We start from the raw sequence: 25,382 nt of genomic DNA, 5'->3' as shown, positions 1-25,382 counted from the left end.
TCAGACTAAGACAGGAGATTAGAGAATGGAATTACACACCTTTCCTGGACCAGGTAGTATAATTTTGTCTCAATTAAACAAACTAAACAACAAGAAAGGAATACACAGTTGGAAGTTTGGGCTAATTTTGTCACTATGTTTTCAGAAGTCAACTTTTCTATTGAAATGAAATTCATATATAATCCTCAGATGTGTTTTAATTGCTCTCTTCATTACAGAACATTCCTAGATGCTAAATGGCTCATGATTCCCATCCAAAAAATTGGAAAATTAAGTAAGCATCATTGTGTTGGATTCCAAAGAAATGATGAAGGGTTACAAATGGTTAAGCCTGTAGAAATATCAAAGTACTTGTAATGTAAGACTTTGCAGACCTTGCTAAATTAGAATTGTCATTTAAAATTAATATATTGGTTTTGTTTGTAATTTCATATTCTATAGGATACTACAAAACTATTTTTAAGTAGAAGGTTTAATTGACAAATTCACAAATGATTCTGGCATTCTATTTTCCTAGAATATACTTTCAAGAGAGTTATAATTAGAACTTAGTTAATAGATAATTCCAACAGTTCATGTATAACATGATAATGTGAATAATCTAGACAGAGTAGCCAACAAATAAATGACATTAATTTATCATTTTGGAAAATGAGCAATTGTTTGAGGGTTTGGTATACTATGGTATGAAGAGAGTAATTGTGTGACACCTTTCTTCTACCTATATGTAATGCAACAAGCCATTCACTTAATTATGTTCAACTTTACAAATTGAGAAAAATGCTAAGTTTGGGATTTGTTTTCATTTTTGTTTTATTGTATTTGCTTGTCATAGAGCTTGAACTCTGGGCCTGGACATGGTCTCTGAGCCTGTTTATGCCCTACCACTTCAACCTCAGTGGCACTTGTGTCTAGCTTTTTCTGAGAAATTTATTGCAGATAATTATCTAAGAAACCTTCCTACCTGGGTGGGTTTTGAACCACACTTTTCTGATCTTTTCATCCTGAATATCTATGAGAGTTAAAAAGTATAAATATAATTAATGATTGCAAGTGTTCTAATCTCAAGAATACCAATGGGGTGGGGGGATGGTGCAGCTTAGTTTATTGTGGTGTTCTTTCCAGAACAAGGAGGGCATCACATTAGTAGAAGTGTAGTATTTTTTTCACAATAGAGATAAGCTAATCATTATGTGAATTAAGGAATTTTAAGGTGCACCTTACAAGTTGGAAATTGTTGGGCTAGGATGACTTTATGGCATAAATCTTGGGACTGATGATCATAGAAATAATAGCTTCCTCTGATAAAAAATATTGCTTACTCTTGAAGAATTAATTAGTACAGATGCTTCAGAGTTTTATTCTCTACCAGAATGTGGCTATTTTTCTGTTACTTCTCAATCTGTTAACGCCCATTGGAAATTGTATCTATTGCAGAATTTCATAAGATGCAAACAGGTACTGTTTTGAATCTCTCAGATATTGAATGTTGAGAATTTTAAAATGAGTAGTTATTAACCATAGAAGTTTTGAAGAACCCATATATTCTGACCTCTTAACAACTTATTTACTTATAAAAGTTATGGGTTTCCTTAAAATTAAACTGTTTTCAGTTTTAGTATGAAAAAGTACTAAATTTATTCTTTTTTCAAAATATTGGCAAGTATATTGTGAAAATATTGTCTAGTTGGATAACATTCAAGTTGAAGACTCTCTGATAGAAAAGGGGTAACTAATTCAAATTAGATGCCAAATAGTATTGTTTTTTAAGTTACTACATAAACAATAATATTTACTGTACCAATACAGTGTAATTATATTTTACACAGCTTATTTTTTAATTTTATTATCAAAGTGATGTACAGTAGGGTTACAGTAATTGTAAGTAGTGAATACATAACTTTTCAAACTTGTTACCCTTCCCTCATTTTTCTCACAGTTTTCCTTCACTCCTTCACCCTTCACAAGTTGTAATGTACATTTCCAACATATTGTCTTGTGATTATTGCTATTGCATTGGTTTGCCCTTTGTCCTTTGTTCGTCTTCCCTTCTCTAATTAAGGTAAATGAATACACAATACATAGGGTAACAAAATCAAATACAGCAGGGATAAACCATAGGGAAAAACCCATAGAAAATAGAAATCACATAGGACATTAAAAACAACAACTGCAAATAAAAATCTCTTGGATTTTCATCTTGGATTTCATTTTGCTCAACATCAACTTATATGGTCATATATATGCATAACAAAGTCACGGAAAAATAATAGTTGCATGGACCCTATATCATGAAAACAAGATGTTAAATTTTTGATGTTAAAGATGGAATTAGGATTGGTGAATTCGTGATTCTGATAAAGGAATTTCAAAAGAGTTTAAATTTTAATTGTTCAAAATTTTAAACAATGTAACCTATTAAGAAAATTTAAAATTGCCTGGGAAAATAGGCTTTTATGCAAACAAGTCCATGGAGACTTAGTAAAGAGGAAGCAATGTGGGTGAAGATAGCGCTTTTTCACAACAAACCTCAGAAACCTTGCTGTAAATCCTGTAGGTTCCCTTGAGAATTGTCCTTACCCTGGAAATATACTCTCACTGTGTAAAACAAGGTTGTAGTGGAATTTAAATACAAAATTCTTAAAAACATAATATATCAAATTTTGTGAATTAACCTTTAATTATCAAACAGTAATTCTCTGAAAATGAAAATTTGGGTCAAAATATTTAGGGAGAAAGTGCCCTCCACAATGAAAGAAGGTATTGGGTTACACTTTTCTCTTCAGAACACTTTCCACAATGTATTTTCATGTAAAGCAGTGAAACAGAAAAAAAAAACTGATTGGATATTTCAAACCAATGATTTCACATTTCTAAGTAGCTTGTAATATATAATATCCTTTTAACATGAGATAGTGAAGACAAATTACATAAGCCAAAAAGTTTTGGGATTAGAAAAGAATTGAAAATAGAAAAGGTTTGAAAATTGTTCTTATAAACCCTAGCTAAGCATGTTGGCTTCAGCAGTGGAGGGAGGCCCAAACTTTTTGATATAGATTGTCTTAATATTTTTGCTACCTAAACTGACAGAGCTTATCTGGCTCACTACACTGCAGAACTGATTGAATGAAGAGAAGAAAATAAATTCCACATCCAAATGAGGCAACTTAAGAGAATTTTAAAAGAGAAATCGTGAAGATGTAGCAGTGACTGAGGCTGTATAGTCCTTCAGCTTCACTAGACATAAAGCCAAGGAGCCGTGATAAATTCGAAATCAAGCAAGAGCTAAGAGGAGCACATAGAAGTAGGACATAGAAGCATTGTCCTTTTGTAACAGACACTATCTTTCATAGTATGGTAATTTAACTCTATTCTCCTTCATACATCTTGTTGAGCAAATGCAAGCCCAAGAGAAAAATAATCTATTGAAATCATTTTGCAAGGAATAACTTTTCTGTTCCTGATATGGTATCTAAGGAGAGTCTTTAGAGAAGATAAAAGCGGTGTAGTTTTTAATTCGTCTAAGCATCTTGTTAGCAAAATATATCTTTGAGGTTAGAATTGATTAAACCGAAAGGTGATGGAGTACTTATTTTTCTGGGCACTTTAGACACAAGAAGCCATTCAAGGTAACAGAAAAAAGGAAAATGTATAGCCAAAGATTTTTGAGCACAGATTCTTCGACTAGTTTTCTGGAGAGAAAGCTTTACATTAGATTTTTCCTCATTAATATAGATGTTGTTTCATGGCAACCAAATGCAAGAGGGAAGTTTAATGGACTCGCTTGCCCAATTCAACAGCATGATAAAAAAAATTTAGCGAATTATTTGACTAATTACTTTGCCAGATCAAAGAAGGAAAAATATAATTCAAAATCGACTTAAATGTATGAAGAAAAAGTATTGAAGAGAGATGAAAGAAAACATAGAGGATTGTTTTCTCTCCAGTGGAGCAATAGGTTCTTCATCTTGTTTCATCCATTTTATATTCTCAAGCTATCAAGTGTGGCTGAGGGCTGGAGTATCCAGTTCATCTAAAGAAAATTACCTGAAGAAAGATAATATTTGCAGCTGATGTAGGTGATTTATAACCTTAGACAATCTATTTAAATCTGTTCAAAATTCTCTCTTACCCCAAACTGCCCTCTTTGAAAAGCTTTATTTGCTTTTCCCAAGACTGCCCTTCATTACCTCCTTAAAATTTTGAAAGGTCATATTCATACTCTCTAGAGATTGCTCTTTGGTTGTGATTTTTGTGTGCTTTTGATTTTTTGTTGTGTTTATTAACTGAATTTCATAATGTTGTTCAAGTGTGTTACAATTAAATATATCCATCTACTTATCCAATATTCCTGGATCACAGTCACTCCTTCTATCATTCTCAACTAACCCCTTCTCCAAGATTTATTTCTGATTTATCACTTCCTTTATCACATGTGTACATTGGGTATTCTAGCTATACTTACCCTTTGTTCAATTTTTCATCTTTACTATTATTCCTCTCTGGTTTCAACTTCCTCTCTGATACTCATTCTGTTAAAATGTCTGATAATAATTTGAAAGGTTTATATACATTCAATCCTGCATATACTTTAACTGATGTCAGCTTATATTTCCATAATTCATTCATCTGCAGTAACAATTTGCAAGAATGGAGATGCGAAGCACCTAGACATGATTGTATTCTCATCTATTTGGAAGATTGATCTTTAGTCAAAAAGAAAGTTTAAAAATGGCTTAGAATGTATTCCTAATTATCAATTTTTATAAATGGCTTTGTACAATGGTGTGTGATTATTTTATTTTACCTGGGATAATATTTTCTACTACTTGTAGGTTTTGGAAAAAGAAGAAATCTAAGATTTACTATTATAGAGGAATATGATAGAAATAGAAGACAGATTTTATGTTTGTCACATCTCTGATGAGTACTCATATTCAAGACTTAAAGTCATATTTCTTTCTATGTTAGACAGATAGAGAAAACATAAAACAACATATGATAAGCAACTATTTCTGACTATTGTCACTATTTTTGGAGCACATGAGCAGCCAAGATGGCTCTGAGAGGGAGTTGAGTGGGCAGAGCCCAATTTGCTTTACGTTCAGTGCACAACCAGCCCGTGGAAGTTTAGGTGCATGATAGGGTGTGACCTTTACAGTGATTGGTTCCTCTCCCTCCCCTCCCATGTCACGTGCTGCTTTTTGCTTTAAAAATGGCTTGCTCTGTGTTAATAAACGAGTTTACAGCTTGACTTGACTCCCTGCTGCGTCTGATTGTCTCCCTGGCTAAGGGAGGCTGGGGAACAGGCTACTGGCCACACTTACCTTTCCATGGACCCCGTCTGTCTTTCATGGGATGGACGAAGACCCAACAACTATTTTGTTGAAATTTACTTCATTAACTAACCTTTGGGTTTGGAATATGGGAGGCTGATCTATTGAACACAGTTTTGGAAGGCACCTACTGAACAAAACAAATGGTGGGTGGTACTATTTCTACACTTTAATGAATGGTTGAAACTGTTAGTCATTGGTGCTGGGTAAATAAATCAACTCTATTGTAACTTTCTCCCTACACTTGAAAAACTTGTAATGTCACTAAGTATCAACTACTTGTCACAAGTTATTTTGGTGAATATAATTTTATTTGAAAATGAATACACTTTCAGGAGATTAAATGTAGGTTATCATTGGTTTGAGAGTGACAAACTTTTTATATCACAGAACCAAGTTTAACTGAAGTACCAATGTTTTGAAGCACTAAGTATCTTCTCACTTAATTTTTTTCTAAATTACATTTGACCTCTACATCAAGTTTTCCAAAAATACGTAGAGCAATTATGTATCTTTTTTGGACCACTTATGCTGGACTGATTATTTCATTACTCATTAGAAGAGGGGTATTAAAAATAATCTTATGACATTTTGTGAACTTTTTCACTCATATGGATTGGGCATCTGTAAACTGAAAGTTTGAATTTCAGCACTGTCTCTCAGATTTTGTGATCTCCTCCTTCATTTTAAGTTGCCTTGCATTTCACAATTGCTTACTGATAATTCCTGCATCTCAAGGAATTGGGGACCTGAAATATAGGAAACGAGAAATTGATATGCATATTCAATTAGTTTCTATTGGCATGTTGCATGGGCCTACGTGAAAAGTATTGCCCATGTTATCTGATGATGCAGATAACTGGGTCCTGGGATCCTAGGATCTCATTTGGGAAAAGTAAGACCTCTTCTGGGAAAATTTCAACTGCAGAAGTTTAGAAGTAGCTCTTAAGCAAGGCTTACTTTGAATCAAATAGCTCCACAGAACTAACTCATTTGGATAAATTACTACTTGCAACAGCCATCACCTTTGGACCTAGCTATAAACACTTGAAAGTGCAATCAAATCCAAAATGGAAAATATTTAAAATAGTAATTGACAAAAAAATTGCAAATGTGAGCAATAGACTGAACAATATAATTTTTCCACTATTCACAGAATTTCAGGAATATAAGATCAATAGCACTGTTAGAAACATTAACGTTTCCTTGTACCAAATAGGCACCCAAGGATATAAGCCTGTATAAAGATTGCATCATTAACTATTTAATTTAGAGGATAATACATGCTTCAGCAGTATGTATACCCAAATTACAACAATACAGAGATTAACATGGCACTTGCACAAAGATGATATTAAAATTTGTGAAGTATTCCAAATTTTTCATTCTTCAGATGCAAGAAATGAAAAAAACATTTAAAATTGATTACAAAATTACAAGTGTAAAAATACATGTAATTCATATAATTAAAAGTTAGTTTGACATCAGTGTATTAAATCTTGACCTTAGAAAGGCCTTTATATGGGGCTGGGAAGGTGGCTCATTGGTAGAGCGCTTGCCTTGCATGCCTGTGGCCCTGAGTTCGATTCCTCAGCACCACATAAGCAAAAAGAAAAAAGCCGGAATTGGCATTGTGGCTCAAGTGGTAGAGCACTAGCCTTGAGCTTAAGAGCTAAGGGACAGCTCCCAAGCCCAGAGTTCAGGCCCACGACCGGACACCCCCCCACCACCACCAAAAAAAAGAAAGGCCTTTACATAGCATAACCTTTATAAAACTTTTGAAATTAGACAACATTTTCGTTCTATCCCAAAGTAATATAATACTATAAGGACCTAGGAAACAAAGGAATCTTAAACTATTTCTATATGGAATGAAATCTGAAAAGACACATTAATGAAGCTGTATATTATAAAGTAGCATAGAATTCAAAGTATTATATCTAGGAGAGAATAAAATACATTATGGACACTATACAAACATAGACTATAGAATATTTTAAAATATACTTTTTCAGACAAGCACGAGAAATATCTTTAGTTTCTGTATAAATTTCAATAGATAAGTTAAAATTATTTCTGATTAAAAAGTCACAAACTCTGAAGAAATCATTATAGATATACACAAAAAGTCTTGAATACATTTTGACATCAAAGGCAGGCAATTCACTTGAAAGAATTCCACAGAATCCATGAATTTTTACAATAAGTTATTGCTATTTGGATTGTGAAAATATTTTGTATGGACACAAAAGATGGAATGGCATTTTTGAAATTTAAGAAAAGTAATTGAATCATTAGGACTTAGTAGAACAATTTGTACAGTCTTCCACAACTTCAAAGAGGTAGTGATACATACTTATCTTTTTAGCAATATCAAATGCAGTTTCTTCCAAATTGTTCTTCAGACATGGTTTTATGTAATGTTTCAACAGAAGGAGATCAAATGAATTTTTGCTATCTTAATTTCCAGCAGCAAGATTCAAGTGGGTCAAGAGGCCTTTAGTTTGGGCATTGGAATCTGCATCATGATGAAGTAAGAAAGAAGCCACTCTGTTATTATTCCACTTATATGCACTGTGCAGATGTGTCCATCCATCTACAGTTATTGTGTGTGCCGCTTGAGCCACCAACTCAAGGACAATGTCTAAGTGTCCACTGTAGACTTCCTGATGAAGAGGTGTATATTCATCGTCATCCCTTGTATTCACATGAGTGGCCCTTTTGGAAAGTAGTTTCCACACTGTAGTAAGCCGATTATTTTCGGCAGCACAAAAAAGAAATTTGTTTGGATCCTTCTCTATTTTTTATTGCAATTGATACCATTTCTCATTTTTTCATCTTGTTTCTCATCTTTATCAGAATTGCCTAACCAGAGACTTTGAGTGCCAGTGAAAATGAGGTGTCCATGTATTTCCCTAATAGTTCATGTTGGTTGAACTGCTCAGAAATATCCGGTGAATTTTCTGCATCTTTTTTCACCATGATTTATTTTATCTTTTTCCATTTTTTACTATTCTAAATTATTCTAACGAGAGTAGGGAGCTGATGGAGAGCACAGGAAAGATGTTCCTCCGTATTCAATGGTACAGACTTAAAATGAGGACCAGTGGTGTCTTCATGTGCAGCTTATTCTAGGAATGAGAAAATATGAAATAATGCCTTCTACATAAATGATTTGGGAAATGGCAGAGCAGAAAGTGAAATGATGAACCAAAAATATGAAAGCAAAATATATTAGGATAATTATGGAGCAATCATATTATCTATGAGAACCATGTAAGAGAGAGAGGAACAGAGAGATGTGCAAGGACCTACCTAGCCACAAATCCATGCCTCTGATCAATTTATAGAGCAAGCAGAATTTAATTTTTTTTAAGATGGAAAGAGAATTCATGTATTTACTTGAAATTAGTAAATACATTTTTGTAGCCTACATAAAGAGACATGGATTTACCAATATACAGACAAAAATCTAAATCCTTGAGACTTCTAGTAACATATCTGACTTAAATCAGTTGAATCACACTTTTCCTGTACAATGAAGGAATAGGCCCAGTCTAGGAAAGCAGCTAGAGAAGGCAGGCCGATTGTTTCTTTCACAAAACTTTGTGGAAAATGGTATTTAGGATTACTTACTGGTGATCCACTTGCACTGGAAGCATGATTCTGACCTATTGCTTGCTGATTCTGAACTATTATTTTGATCATTATATTCTCCAAGCAGAAAAAGTGAGAATTGATAACAAAGGACTATAATGCATTTTGATTTCTCATTAAGCACTTTCAATAATCAAAATCACATGAAGGCAATAGACAGCCCTAGTTTTTTAAGATGAAAACAGTGTCTTTAAAAAACAAGGAATTTAAGTAGTCATGCAAAGGACTTCTATTTTATTACTGAATTATACATTTTTTCTAATGTTGGTACCAATAAATAATGGATCAATTAGAAAGCTCTTAAAGCTCATATGTTCAATAGTGAGTTCTATTACACTATATCATGGTATTTTTTGTGTATGATCTTAAGAAGAAATTTTCATTTCTAACTTGAATTTCTGATAGGACAATATCATCACTGTACACTTTGCTTCTATACTCTCAGTTTTAAATTGCTATCTAAGTATGTGCATTAGACAATCATAGAGAAGGGAATATGTCCAGACAAGAAGCCATAAGTTAACTCAGCAAAAGTAGGTACATTGAATCATTTTGGAATCATTTTCTGTGCTTGCGACGATTATTATTGACTTTGTTGTTCCTTTGGGGGAAACAAAGTCATATTTACACATTTTCTGTTGGTCGTAGGGCTTCAACTCTGATCCTGGGCACTGTCCCTCAGCTCTTCAGCTCAAATTTAGTGCTCTACCACTAGCTACAACACCACTTCTGGGTTTCTGGTGTCTAACTGAAGATAAATGTCTCATGGATTTTCCTGACCAGGCTTGCTTTGAACCACAATCCTCTGGTCTCAACCTCCTGAGTAGCTGGTATTATAGGAATGAGCCACCAGCACCTGGTTTATATTTGCATTTATGTGCACTAAATGACACTATGTAGACAAAGAAGAAATTTGAATCAAATGATGTGACATTGCAGCTTTTTAGAAAAATTGAGATAGCAATAAATATGTCCTCCTTTTCCATGTTGTTACATTAATGACTCATGAGGTATGGGACTCTTACCTTAGCATCCTCTGCTGTCTGCTTTTGTGGACTTAATATCAGAAATTGTTCATAGAGAAATAGAGAAAGACATAGATTTTAAGAAAGAAAAGGAGATAAGCTGTGAAAGAACAGCATAGAAGAATATACAACTTATCACACAAAGATTAAGAACTAGTCTAAGTGATTAGAATGCTAAAGGCACTGAGGAATAAGCCTAGATGATAACTAGTTCTTCAATAACCATAAATGCTTCCCTAGGACAGTTTGTGGTGTAACTTAGTTATTACTATCATTTATTCCTTCAATCTGGAGTTACTCCTTCTCCTCTGTCAAAACTATTAATTAACCTCTGCCTTTTTGGTGCCCTGATTTACCAAAAAGATTTCCAAATCTCACATATATACTACCCTTCTTATTGTGATTAGCAGTTACAACTCAAAAGCCTGGAATCTTTGAATTTCCAGGATTAATCTTCACCTGATATTTAAGCACACTACTGGCATTAATTACCATGACCTATTATGAAAACATTTTTTTGTTCAACACAGTATTCTAATATAGGTAAAGTACATGAATTAAGGACTATTGTTAGATATCATTTGGAAGGAACAATTATATATTCCAAATATGGGTTCTTTATTTCGCATTTAATCACTAAATGACTCTTTTGCCCATCCTGGGGCTTGAACTCAGGGCCAGGGAACTGTTCCTGAGCTTCTTTTTTTATTTTCCATCAATGCAAGCACTCTACCACTTGAGGCAAAGCCCCACTTCCAATGTTACCTTTTCTTTTTATGTGGTATGGAGGAATTGAACCCAGGGTTTCACCATGCTAAGCAATAACTGTTCCATGAAACCAAATTCCCAGAGCCCTAAATGACTTTCTTTTTTATATTCATAAGTTTGTGTGTGTGTGTGTGTGTAAAAATATAGTACAGATGGGTTACAATTTCATGAGCAAGGTAATGAGAACATTTCTTTTCAAGCATTGTTGCCGCCTCCTTTGTTTCCCCTTACCATCCTTGCCCACCGATCCTACCATGCCGTCACCAAAGTTGTAAAGTTCGTTTTTCGACATAACATCTTTTGCAATGGAACTTTCTTAAGATGGCACTTTTTCATTCTGTTAATATGTATTATAATTTAGGGGAGGTGGTAGGAAAGGAAGTGGAAAACAATACTAAATACAGTAAGGCTGACATTCCTATCACATTCCTAAGGAGGTAGTGTTAAGACCTGCAGGACTCATAAGGCTGTTGCATGTGACAATATTATGGAAAACACTATTAACTGTGATCTCTGACATCCATAATATGCCTCTTCCACTTTCAAGGTCAAGAGCCAAATATCTAAGACTTTTTATTGACTGGGTGTGTTTCCTAGGGAGGAAATAGGAGGATGTGATAGGTGATGGTGGAAAAATATGCATATTGGATCCTTGTCCATATTTTTTACAGTTTTAAAAAGTGCTATTGATGAACTCCCAATTACATTCAATTGACTTGCTGTCTGGACAAGATAAAGATAAATGAAGACATTTATTCTGGTGGATAGTCACATATATTAACAAAATCCATTTCTGGAAAAAAAGATACTTGGTAAGAAAGTATAAAGTATTGTCTACAAAATGGTTTCTTTTCTTGGAGAACAAAAGTTAATATTGAAATGATTATTCCAGCTTTGTTTGAGATTTTATGCTGTCTCAGTATCAAAATGTCCTCTAATACCTACATCCTAGCATAAAAGACATGATTTGAAGTATTTTTAGAAACAAAAGTACATAATAGCTTCCTTCCTGCAGAGACTGTGATGGCAAGTATGATAGATTATATTGTAGTTCTCTTTTTCCCCTCTTTATCTCGTGTTGCATATCTTGGCATATTACTCTATGTCCTGCACCAGCTTTCTGTAGGTGAGATTTACCTCTACTCTGCAATGTCAAGATGGGTCATGTGACTTACTTCAGCTTACAAAAGTGAATCAGAAGTGGTGAAAGATTATTTCTAGGGGAAGATTTCTATCTCATTGTCTGTGTCTAACAGCTGACTTGTTTTTCCTTAGCTATAAAAATAGCATATTTCCAGAGGGAGTCTTCTTTCAACTTATATACTGGGACAATATAGCATGTGAAATTAAGGCAAAACTCAAATACGGCCTCATACATATAACACAGGCAGAAATAAGCTAATATTAGAATATGATATTAAGATGTTTGCTTCTTACCATCCTTGTATACCTTTATGATAATTGAGTATAGCACATCAGAATTTAACAAATCCTAAACAAGAACTAAAGAAATAGACATTTCCTGTATGAAATTATTACAATTTTTATATATAAACATTATCCATGTATTGTGAGGTTATCTTTTTCTGTAGATATGTTTAATCACTCTAGAGCACTGTATACAATATCAAAAATCATTATCCAGACCTTGTGATTGAGATAAGGAAGAAGAAAAATAAATAATCGCCTTTATTACCCAAGGAACACAAATTTGAATAATTATCAGATGAGGGAAGTATACTCAAATGGGTACTTAAAAGTCCCAGGTGTAGTTCAAAAGATACATGATTAGGTAAGAACCATCATGAAGATATAAAGATTCCTAATTAGAAGATAAAGGAAAAAACAACAACCCAGATTCTGAATTTCTGGAAAGCAGAACGGGAAGTAAATGCGTTTTCCACTAGAATAATTTTTTATAACTTACAGACAAATAAAAATAATAATATACATACATGTCTATATGCATGTATGTAAACATCTGTATATTCTTATATATGTATATATAGGTATTTGTATATGAATACACATAGTGTGTATACCTATATATTTATTTAAAGAGATTTGAATCAGAAATATATTAAGAGCATATTAATGCCAATGAAAAATTTTAACGATCCTGAATAAGTTATCAAAAATATCTAAATACATGTCACTGTAGGAATCTAACAACAACCAAGGAACATATGGAAATATCATAACATACCTAGACATTGCATACATATAGAAATTAGTGGAAATAGAAACAATAAGATAGCCCTGCACAACAATTATGTAGAAATTGGAATCCATGCACAATGGTGCTTGACACTTAAAATGATAGGGTCAGTTTGTTAAACATACTGGCAATCTTTAGATATTACACATAGAGTGGCTTCTATGATCCATAATTTTGAATCATAAGTTTATATGCAAAATAGATTTCAACACATGTCCAATGAGACACATGTACAAAAATATACATAGCAAAACCTTTTAAAATAACATTTAATAAAATATTGAAATGCTCATTTAGGATGTTATACCTTTATACACATGTATACAAAGCAATAGGCTCTATCATGAGAAAAATTTGGAAACAGTAATATTACATGGGAGAAATGGATAAAATAGTCAACATTTTCTAATTATATGAGCTTTTTTAAATTGGCACATCTGTAGAGGTAGAATATGAAATAATAGCTGCTCAAGGGGCGGGTTGGTTGAAATGATGACAGAAGTGACTATTAATAAATATTGGAGTATTTTGAGAGGGTAGTGATGATAAAATGTTCTAGAAGTGAAGGTGATGTTCTTATTCCAACTCTTTAATATTCTAAGAATCAGTGTATTTTATCGAAGAATTACAGATTGCATTTGCATTAACCTTAGGAAAAATTTTAGAATAGTAGTAGGTGGATTTGAGTGATAATTTAGAATTTAAAATCACAGAATTCTATAATACGTAACAAGTATGTTGATGAATAAGACTATCCATAAAATATGATCTGTGATATATACTCTGAGTGACTATAGATGAAATTGCGAGTCTGAATATTCTACAAAATTATGTAAATTGAGGGATGAGATAGGGTTGAGAAGGATGAGGGATAATGATCATCAAGATGCATTGTATTGGCCATGGAATGTGGCTTAGTGGAAGACTACTTGCCTTGCATGTGTGGAGCCCTGGGTTTGATTCCTCAGTACTACATAAACAAAATGAGCTGGAATTGGCACTATGACACAAGTCGTAGACTATTAGCATTAGGAAAAGAAGCTCAAGGGCATTGCCAAGGCCCAGAGTTCAAGCCCCAGTACTAGCCAAGAAAAAAAAAAGTGCATTGTATTAAGCCGGGCACTAGTGGCTCACACCTGTAACCCTAGCTAATCAAGAGGCTGAGGATTGAGTTTTGAAGCCAGCCCAGGCATAAAAGTCTGTGAGATTCTTATCTCCAATTAAATCTCAGAAAAATCTGAAAGTGCTGCTGTGCCTCAAGTGATAGACTTCTAGCATTCATCCAAAGGAGCTCAGGGACAGTTCCCAGACCCAGAGTTCAAACCTCAGGAGAGAAAAAAAAACTCACTAAACACTATTCATAAACTGCTTGGTCAAACAGCAACTCCCATCCAACTACTTAAAGTTAATTAAAAATATGAAATACAAGTCATTTTGGGAACCAGACATACATAGTATACAGGGGACAAAATAAATTTTATATCAGGCAGTTTGCGTTGAAATTTGTTCTATAGTCTTCTTACATCATTTATGAAATGGACAATGCTGCCAATTGCAGGTCAATTTCCTTGAATAACAGATTGAATTCTGCTGTCTATTCATAGGAAACACTAGAGGCGATTTTTTCTCCTTTTATTGAAGTATATCTGATATTTTAAACTAGATTTGTCCCAGTATAATATTAATTTAATCAATCATTTCATTAGGGCAATGTTGGTCAGATTGTTTTTCCAGTAAATCTTATCCCTTATAATAAATGAGAGCATGCTGTGACAGTCTCCTATTATTATGACCGAATATTTTATGAAATTATCTTAAAAAGGGGAAATATTAAGCTTGGCTTCTTATTTTATACATTTCAGTTTATGTTTCTGTTTTGGATTGCTGGTGGCACAGTAACCCATGTAAGGAACATGTGATGGAGTATGGAAGAAAGGAAGTAAAGAAGAAGAAGAATAGGAGTGGGAGAGGGAGAAAGAGGAGGAGGAGAATTTGGAGAGGGAGAAGGAAAATGAGAAGGAGAAGGAGACAGAGAAAAAAAGAAGGAAGAGGAGAAAAGGACTTTGATCTTAAAATCCACTTTGGTCACAAGTTCTCAGTGACCAAATCTCTACAACTATGCCCACTTGAAAGGGTTCAACTTTCAAACAGTTTACCTTTGGAAGGGCAACAGTGAAAGCTAATCAATCTCAATCCTTTATGATTTCAGGTGGGTAAATATTTCTATACATTTCCATAACTTCTGCTTCTAAATATTTATTTGAATTATACAGAGAAGCGATTTGGCATGAAGGTGGTTTAATTATACCATTACTAGAGAGATATTTTGAGTGCAAATACATTTTATTTAACAGATAAGGAAGCTTCAAGAGATTTCATTTTGTGACAGTCAATAATGACTATTTCATCTAACTCATAATGACTTGAATTTTTCATAATTTTATGACATTCCATTCAAGTTTTTGGAATCTATACTGAAGTTCTTTCTTTCTAATTGAAGGAAAAGTAAATACTATAACGATCATTTATTTCTTAATTATTCTATAGAGTAAGTACAATATGAATTTCATACCATTCAAAATTAAGTTACGTTCAAGTCTGTATTAATAATTGCTTAAGTCATTGAACACCTTGCTTCATCACATATGGAGATTGATTCAATTTCTAAAAATCACTGTTTACATAAAATATATGAAATTCAGTGTTTCTCTGAAATGCCTTGGTAATCAAACCTCAGAAAATACATGTGCAGTAACTAAGATTTTTATATTCTCAAAAACTGTATGATCTATATTTTATGTCAAAAAAGTTTAGGTTTAAAAGAAGATAAAATCATGTGACCGAAGTAGATAATATTTAATTTAACAAAAATCTTGCTTCTTTCACACTGACAGGGCCTATTGCTCTTACCTTACATAAGATATTTGATTAACGATCCCTTTGTTGCTTTGGAATTTAGTGATTTTCAATTTATGCAAAGATTCTGTCATTTAAATTTTCGAATGTATATCTTTACATAAAAATGAAAACTATTTTTCACAGTGCAGGTTCAGGTTTGATAATTAAATAAATAACTAAATGTTAATTTGTTAAATTGAGCGTCTAGATTTCAAAGAATAAGAAATTTATTTTATAAATTTTTCCAAGCCTTTCCATTTCCTAACAAATGGGGCAATGTCATTCTTTCTGATAGAGGCATAGAATTCCATTGTGTATATACACCACATTTTCTTGATCTATTCATCTACTGAGGGGCATCTGGGTTGGTTCCAGATCTTAGCTGTAATAAATAGTGCTGCAATAAACATAGTCGTGCTGGTAGCTTTAGTGGGTCTTGTTTGTAAATTTGGGTAAATGCCCAAAAGTCGAATTGCTGGGTCATAGGGGAGCTCTATGTGGAGTTTTTTGAGGAACTTCCATACCACTTTCTAAAGTGGTTGAACAAGTTCACACTCACACCAATAATTCAGTAAGGTTCCCTTCTGTCCACATCCCCTCCAGCATCTGTTATTATAGTTCTTGATTTTAGCCATTCTAACTGGAGTGAGGTGGTATCTCAATGTCGTTTTTTTTTTAAATTTTTTTATTGTAAAGATGCTATACACAGTTACATGAGTAAGGTAATGAGTACACTTCCTGTTGAGCATTGTTACCCCCTCCATTGCATTTCTTTTATGGCTAGGGAGGTTGAGCATTTCTTCATTTGTCTATTGGCCATCCTTCTTTCCTTTTCAGAGAAGGTTCTCTTTAAGACTTTAGCCCACTTATTTATTGGGCAGTTGTTTCTTTGAAGATTTGTTATTGGGGGATTTAATTTTTAAATAAGCCAGGCCCAAAGAAACATAGGTCCCATGGTTTCCCTTCTTTGCAATATCTAATATACATCTGAGTCAAGCAGAAAAGGTCAGATAAGGTTATGTTAGGGAAATGAACTCTAAGATATGTATTTAAATGTTTTTTTTTTCCTTTCATGCGATGGTTTCTAACACATTTATAAGATAATTACTTTGTTGCTTGGTATGTCCCTCCTCCACAGTATAATCCCTGCTTTCACTGTATTTGATGTCGGTATAATTTGTGGAGGGGAAGGGGAAAAATAAATCGTTTAAATAGGGATACAGGTGGACCCATTGCAACAATGAGATGTACAAGTCGTTATGTTGAAAAACGAACTTTACAACTTTAGTGCGGGGGGGGGCGTAGCGGGGAGGATTGGGTGGGGGAGCAGGGGGAGGATGGGAAGGGATTGCAAGGGGAAACAAAGGAGGAGGCTACAATGCTTGATAAGAAATGTACTCATTATCTTGCCCATGTAATTGTAACCCCTCTGTACAGTATGTTCACAATAAAAAATAAAAAAGAAAAAGAGAAATTTATTTTATTGTTAAATATGTTATATCTGTGCTGAATATGGGTATCTCAAGCTTGTAATCCTCACTACTCAGGATGGTGGTGTTCAAATCCAGCCTTGGCAACAAAGAAATCATCTTATAAATATGTTAGAAACAATAAAAAAGAAAGAAAAAAAAAACATTTGAATACTTATGTTGAGGTTCATTTAACCTTACATCAATATATCTGACCTTTTCTGCTTGTCTCAGACATGTCCCTTCCCCACGGTGTAACCCCTAATTTCATTATATTTGGTGTTGGTATAATTTGTGGAGGGGAAGGGAAACAACAAATGGTTTAAATAAGAATACAGGTGGACCCATTGCAACAATTCGATGTACAAAAACAAACTTTACAACTTTGTGGGGGGGGGTTAGGTTGTGGGGGTAGTTAGATGGGAAGGGTTGAAAAGGGGAAACAATGGAGGAGGCAAAAATGCTTGATAAGAAATGTACTCATCCATTCTTTTTTTTTGGGGGGGGAGGGTTCTTTTCGTAGGGCCTGAGCTCTGGGCATGGGCACAGTCCCTCAGCTCTTCAGCTCAAGACTAGCCCTCTACCACTTGAGCCACAGCACCACTTCTGGCTATTTTTTTTTCTTATGTGGTGCTAACGAATAGAACCCAGGGCCTCATGTATGTAAGGCAAGCGTTCTAACACTGAGCCACCTTAAGCTACCAGCACAAGTATGTTTATTGCAGCATTATTTACCATAGCTCAGATATGGAACTAACCAGATGCCCCTCAGTAGATGAATGGATCAAGAAAATATGGTATATATACAAAATGGAATTCTATGCCTCCATCAGAAAGAATGACATTGCCCCATTTGTTAGAAAGTGGAAAGACTTGGAAAAATTGTGTTAAGTAAAGTAAGCCAAGCCCAAAGAAACATAGGTCCCATGGTTTCCCTTATTTGCAATATCTAGTATATGTATGAGTCAAGCAGAAAATGTCAGATAAGGTGATGTTAGGAAAATGAACCATTAGATATGTATTTAATTTAAATGTTTTTTTTCTTTCATGCATTTGTTTCTAACGCATTTATAAGATTATTTCTTTGTTGCTTGGTATGTCCCTCCCCCACAGTATCACCCCTGCTTTCACTGTATTTGATGTCGGTATAATTTGTGGAGGGGAAGGGGAAAGACAAGTCATTTAAATAAGGATACATATGGACCCGTTGCAACAATGAGAAGTACAAGTTGTCATGTCGAAAATGAACTTTACAACTTTGGTTGGGGTGGGGAGGATTGGTTGGGGAGGGCGGGGGAAGGCTGGCAAGTGATGTGATGGTTAAACAAAGGAGGAGGCTACAATTCTTGATAAGAAATGTACTCATTATCTTGCCCATGTAATTGTAACCCTTCTGTACAGTATGTTCACAATAAAAAATCAAAAAAGGCCAGCCTTGTCAAGAAAGTTTGTGAGACACATCTCAATTAATCTAATACACATCACAACACACACACACACAAACACACACACACACACACACACACACACACACAAAGCCAGAAGTGGGGTTGTGGCTCAATTGTTAGAGCAATATCCTTGTGGTAGGGGGAAACTAAGGTAGAGGTCTTTTTTTTTGGTTGTGGGGCCTGAACTCTGGTCCAGGGAGCTGTCCCTCAGCTCTTCAGCTCAAGGCTAGCACCCTACCACTTGAGGCACAGCACACTTCCGGCTATTTTTTCTGCTTATGTGCTGCTGAGGAATCTAACCCAGGGCCTCATGCATACAAGGCAAGCACCGTACAAGTGAGCCACCTTCCCAGCCCATATAGGTCTTGAGTTCAAGTCATAAGAACAACACACACACACACAATATTATGTTTAAATACTTATTTTCATTTGACGTAATAAAAATATCATGAAAAGCAATATTTGTTACATATCCTGCAACTTTTGCGAAGTTGTTTTAGTACAATTTGTCTTAAGATATAGTATACGTTATTAAAATTAATATTAATCTAGTATATTTATAATTACTCATCACACCTTGGAGTACAACAGTTGATATTTTTTCTATAGCCAAAAGAAATATTCTGAGTAAAAGAAATAAAGGAAGGATGGAAGAAAAAGAATGAAAGAAAGAAGAAGGAAAGGAAAGAAAAGAAGGAAGGAAGGAAGGAAGGAAGGAAGGAAGGAAGGAAGGAAGGAAGGAAGGAAGGAAAGAAGGAAGGAAGGAAGGAAAGAAGGAAGGAAGGAAGAAAGAAAGAAAGAAAGAAAGAAAGAAAGAAAGAAAGAAAGAAAGAAAGAAAGAAAGAAAGAAAGAAAGAAAGAGAAAGAAAGGAGAGTATGAGAGAGAGAGGTATGGATGGAGGGAAGGAGGGAGGAAGGAAAGAAGAAAATAAGGAAGGAAGGAAAAAAGGAAGGAATGAAGGAACCTAAGAACAAAGAAAGGGAGGGAGGAAGGAAGGGACAAAAACTATTTAATTCATAAAATCTGCTATTTACCCCAACATAAACTTCATGCAATTAACACTTTAGGAAATGCAAGTTTGCCATTGTGAATTCTCTGCATGTTCCCCATGCATGAATGCAACCAACATGTGAAGGATCAGAAATAACCAGATGAATGTGTTTGCATCTGTAGTAAATATGTACACAAATCTTTTTCACATTTTCTATACATCATCAAATAGTAATTTGCAATAATTTTACATTTAGTTATAAATATTCTAAAAATTGAGGTAACCAAAGATGTCAATATATTATATAATGTGAATACTAGTAATTATTGTGCTATTAATGTTACAGTCTTCATGTTACATTAATTGTAACAAATTATTATGTATTTTATCAGAGAAATTAGCATCCTCTGATTTTGGTGTCTGTGGGAGTCCTAATAATGGACTATAATTAAAATCAAAGGAGATGTGTTTTTGTTGGTTCAAACGAATATTTCTGAAAACAATTAACTCATCAGAAATTGTTCAAATACATCAGAAGGGCCTTAGAAATGCTGTACCACGTTTACATGGTTACCTATGATGTGAATCGAGCCACTAAGCAATCATATTTCACTTTGCCATCAGTATAATTATTCCCTTTTGAGGAAGAATCATTCACATAATTCACATGATATAAGTTTGTCCTTAGGTGACTATCTTCTATGAAATCATATCCAAATGATACACCACACTGAGTTAAAGAAAAAGTTGCAAAGTTTATTGGATGATGTAACTCCTTCCAGATACACATGTTGAAATTCTATTCCCCTGTCTGGTTACATTACAATGAACCTCTCCATGATGACCCTAATGATCCTGATAAAAGAAGCCGAATATAATTACTCTGCCTTGTGAACGCCCAGCAAATAGCTTATAATGAACCAGAAAATGAACTCCCATAAGACAAAGAATTTCTTTGAATAACCATTTTTATAAAAAATGTTTAAGCTAATAGGGTATGGATAATGTACTCTTAATTATTTTTAAGCCACTTAGTATGAAATATTCTAACAGCCCAATGGCTGACAAAAGCAAAGTAGTTTTGATTTAAATTTCACAAATTCTGATAAAAGATTAATAATATTTTATTATTTGAATTTTATTTTCCAAGTCTCCATGTTAAAAATATTTTAAAATGGGAATTGAGTTGAGGTTCAACTCTCTATTCAACTATCATAATTAATTTTTGCATATTTTTATTATCTTTAAGTAGTTGAACAAAGGAGTTGCCATTCACTGAAACAATGTATGGATACAGTGCATCTTGATCATTGTCACGCCTTTCAACATTCTCAACCACCGCTCCCAATTAACCCCAATACTTATGTATCTCAATATTATGTTATGGAATTACTTGACATTTAACAAAGTAGTTTATGTGTACAATGAACCTGGAATTGTGTTACCACTTCAACATCTTCACCCCCATTTTATGCTACCACTTGCCTTGTATATTTCAATTACAGGAAGAATACAATGGGTTATTGCCTGTATTTTATCCTTTTCCCTTTCAATTTCCTACCCCTCTCACATTGTCCCCCACTGTACTCTCTTGCAATACAAATTTACTGGTATTTAATTGTTGGTCTTTGACTTAGTCTTTTAAGAGAATTATAGTAATTTCACTCTCCATGGTCTCTGACACGTCAGATGATTCATTTGTACCTCCTTGCATATCATGCAGTGTGTTTACTTTTACATTTATAGACAACTTCCATTTACCACAAATGAGGAAAATCATGCAACCTAAGTTTCTCTGGGTCCAGTTAATTTCAATTAACATCATTATTTCTAAGTCTTTCATTTTCCTTAAGAATGGTGTAATGTTATCCTTTCTGATGGATGAACAGAATTCCATTATGTATATATATATATATATATATATATATATATATATATATATATATATATACATGCATACATAATTTTATATAGGGATCAACAAAATTATATATATATATATGTATATATATATACATATATACATACATATATACATATATAATTCTTGGTCCCTTTTTACAATGAGAGGCATCTGGGCTGATTCCATATGTTGGCAAGAAAATAATGCAACAATGAACAGATTTTGCTGGTAGCTTCAGTGTGGCCTTGTTTCTGCTCTATTGGATAAATGCCCGTTATGAAATTGCTGGAACATAGGTAGCTCTCTATTCAGTTTGGTGAGCAACTTCCATAGTGTTTTCCAAAGTGTTTGAACAATAACACATTCCCACCAACAGATTAATAGAGTTTCCTTTGGGCCACATCCCTATCTGTATCTGTGATTTTTCATTTTTTCGAAAGACATGTAACATGGGTGAGATGAATCTGTGTTGTTTGGATTTGCATTTCTTTTTTAAATTTTTATATTGTGAAAATACCGTACAGAGGGGTTACACTTACATGGGCAAGTTAATGAGTACATTTCTTATCAAGCATTGTTGCCTCCTCCTTTGTATCCCATTCCCACCCTTTGTATCCCCTTCTCATCTCCCTCCACGACATCCCTGACCCTGCCCCCCCGCCAAAGTTGTAAAGTTCATTTTTTGACATAAGAACTTGTACACCTCATTGTTGCAATGGGTCCACCCTATTTAAACGGTTTGTTTTTGCCCTTCCCTTCCACAAATTATACCAACACCAAACATAATGAAAGCAGGGGTTATACCATGGTGGGGGACATACAAAGCAACAAAGAAATCATCTTATAAATATGATAGAATCAATTCTTTTATGGAGAGAGATGTGTCTAATTTTCATTCTTTCTTCTTCTGAGAAGTTTCTCTTTAAGTGTTTATCACATATATTAGTTGGGTTCTTGTTTATTTGAGGTTTTATTTTTGTTGGGTTTAATTTTTGATCTCTAAATATGCATTAGTTATAAAATCCTTGTCTGATGCTTAGCTAGTAAAATTTTTCTTCCATTCTGTTCTCTTTCTGTATATGTTTCTAACTTTTTCCTTGGACATGAAGGAACACTTCAGTTTGACGAATTCTATTGATTCAGAAAGAATGATATTACACCATTCATAAGGAAATGCAAAGACTTGGAACAAACATATTAAGTGAAGAAAGACAGACTCAAAGGTTTCTTAATTTCCCTCATTTGTTGTATTAGAATGTGACTATAATTCTACAAGTAAACACACTTGGATGGTAAAAGATAATACATTACACTTGGACATGATAAATTATATAGGATTCTAAACATTTATACAGTGAGATCAAAGGAGGATACCCTTTGGAGAAGATTACAAAGGCTCAATACAACTTGTGGGGGAGGGAAGTTGCAAGGGAAAAACTGGGAGAACATGAGGGAAGAGGTGACACTGTTCAAAAAGAAGTGTGTTCATTATCTGATTTATGTAATTGTAACCCTTCTGTACATCACCTTTACAAATTAAAAATGGATCTCATGAACAGGCCCGATTAGCTATACTAATATTAGATACAAAAGGCTTTAAATTAAAAGTGGCATGAAAGTAAAAAGAGACAAAGAAGGACATTAAATATTGGTAAAGAAAACTCTGCATCGGGGGTTATAACAATTGTAAATATCAATACCCTTATTCCTAGAGCTCCTAAATTCATCAAACAAATACTACTTGACCTGAAAACATGCATACCTCCAAACACATTGTTGGTTCTTTGAGCACCTCATTCTTACCTCTGGACCGGTCATCCAGGTCAAAACTTAGCAAAGAAACTTCAGGGCTAAATAACTGCACTGACAAGCTATATGTAACAGATATCTACAGAATATTTCACCTAGCAGGGTCATTATATATATATATATATATATATATATATATATATATATATATATATATATATATATATATATATATATAGTGACCCTGCTAGGTGAAATATATATATATATATATATATATATATATATATATATATATATATATATATATATATATATCATCAGCCTGTGGAACATTCTCCAAAATAGATCATATCTTAGCTCACAGGGAAAAATCTGTGAAAATTGATAAATTACCAGTGAATCACTGAAGAGATATGGAGGGAAGTTCCAACGTTTATATAATTCAATGTAAGTGAACACACAAAATACTACCTCCTTTGGGACACAACAGCACAGGCAATAGTCTGAGGAAAATTTATTTCTTTGAGTATGTACGTCAACAAATCATAACAATCTTGCATTAGCACTAATGATGCACCACTAGGTCCTTGAACAACAGGAAAAAGCCAAACCAAAAACCAGTAGACAGAAAGAATACAAATTAGATTAAAGAAATAAATAAATCAGAGTCTCAAAAAACATAAAGACAATCATAAATGAATTTTATCTACTAGTAGTTCCCAAATTCTAATGATGAATGCCAATGTAGCTATTTTCAGAGATAGACCCAACCAGCTCAAACCAGTCAAAAAAAAACAAACTTCTATGATTCTAAGAAACAAAGCTTCGTTTGCTTTTTAAAAATAAATTCACTCTGTTGTTATTATTAAGGTTATTTATAGAGGGATTACAATTACATGAGTCAAGTAATGAGTATATTTCCTTTTAGAAATATCTTCAGTTCCCTCACTTGTTCACAGTCCTTCCTTGCTGTCTCCACCTATGTTTTAAATAATTCACTTTCATCAATGTTTAATGAACTCCACTGCTGCAAATCTCACCCTTTTCCCTAAAGCTCTGTGCCCACCCCCCACCTTGCTGAAGATTTGCAATGAATATACCATGCCTAAAGAAGACAGAATCATCACAAACTATAAACAACAACAACAATAACAAATCAAAAAAGGAGTCTTCTGCTTCCAAATCTTTCAGTACTTATTTCATGTTATATAAATATAATTTTTTATCATAAAGTCAATTCAGGGAATAAGGTATGAAAACTTGTAATTTTTTTTCTATTTAAGTAATGCCTTTTACTTAAACATTAAAGTTGTAACACAATTCAAGTCCTAGTGAAATTTGAATGTTCAGACTTAAAGTTAAATTTTCAAAGTTCGTAATAGTTCCATTTTGGCAATCAAAATGAAAAGCAGGCATGTTTTATCTTCAAGAATGTCATTATTTCATATCCAAAAAAGTAAAATAAATGTAATCTTAATTCAATGGAACTAAGAAATCAAACACTTATTCAATGCATCAATTGCATAGATTATGAGATTTATTGATAAAATTAATAAAACTTGGTTTAAGTAGATTACTTAAGGCATGAAGCAAGTGATAATTTTCTTTTCTAGGTGAAGTTGATATAGAAATCAAAAACCAAAAATTCCAGAGTTCTGTGTGCTTGATATGTGTCAATTTACACATATGCTTGGCTCATCACAATGTTATTTGAGGATAACTGAGAACAGGACTTAAATTTTAAAAAAATCACTCAAAAGTTTAGCCATATTTTGTAACCAAATATGCCATTTTATATCTGTTTATTTTATTTGAAAAATCTGGTAAATTTAATTATGTTACATCAAAAATAATGAGAAATAAATAGCCCCCAGCTCCTTAAAAGACAATCAATAAGAAAAAATAAAACAACAAAG

General features: G+C 33.6%; 1 pseudogene; it reads left to right on the top strand.

Annotated features, from left to right (window-relative positions):
• The first annotated feature begins 6,619 nt into the window (after positions 1 to 6,619).
• On the top strand, positions 6,620 to 6,719 carry LOC138820336 (U6 spliceosomal RNA; annotated as a pseudogene).
• The last annotated feature ends 18,663 nt before the right edge of the window (positions 6,720 to 25,382 follow it).

This window comes from Dipodomys merriami, unplaced genomic scaffold, assembly GCF_024711535.1.
Source record: "Dipodomys merriami isolate MVZ:Mamm:240054 unplaced genomic scaffold, mDipMer1.0.p SCAF_86, whole genome shotgun sequence".
In the NCBI taxonomy this organism is placed as follows: Eukaryota; Metazoa; Chordata; class Mammalia; order Rodentia; family Heteromyidae; genus Dipodomys; species Dipodomys merriami.
Note: the sequence above shows the minus strand (reverse complement) of the source record. Positions and strands in the feature narration are given on the sequence as shown.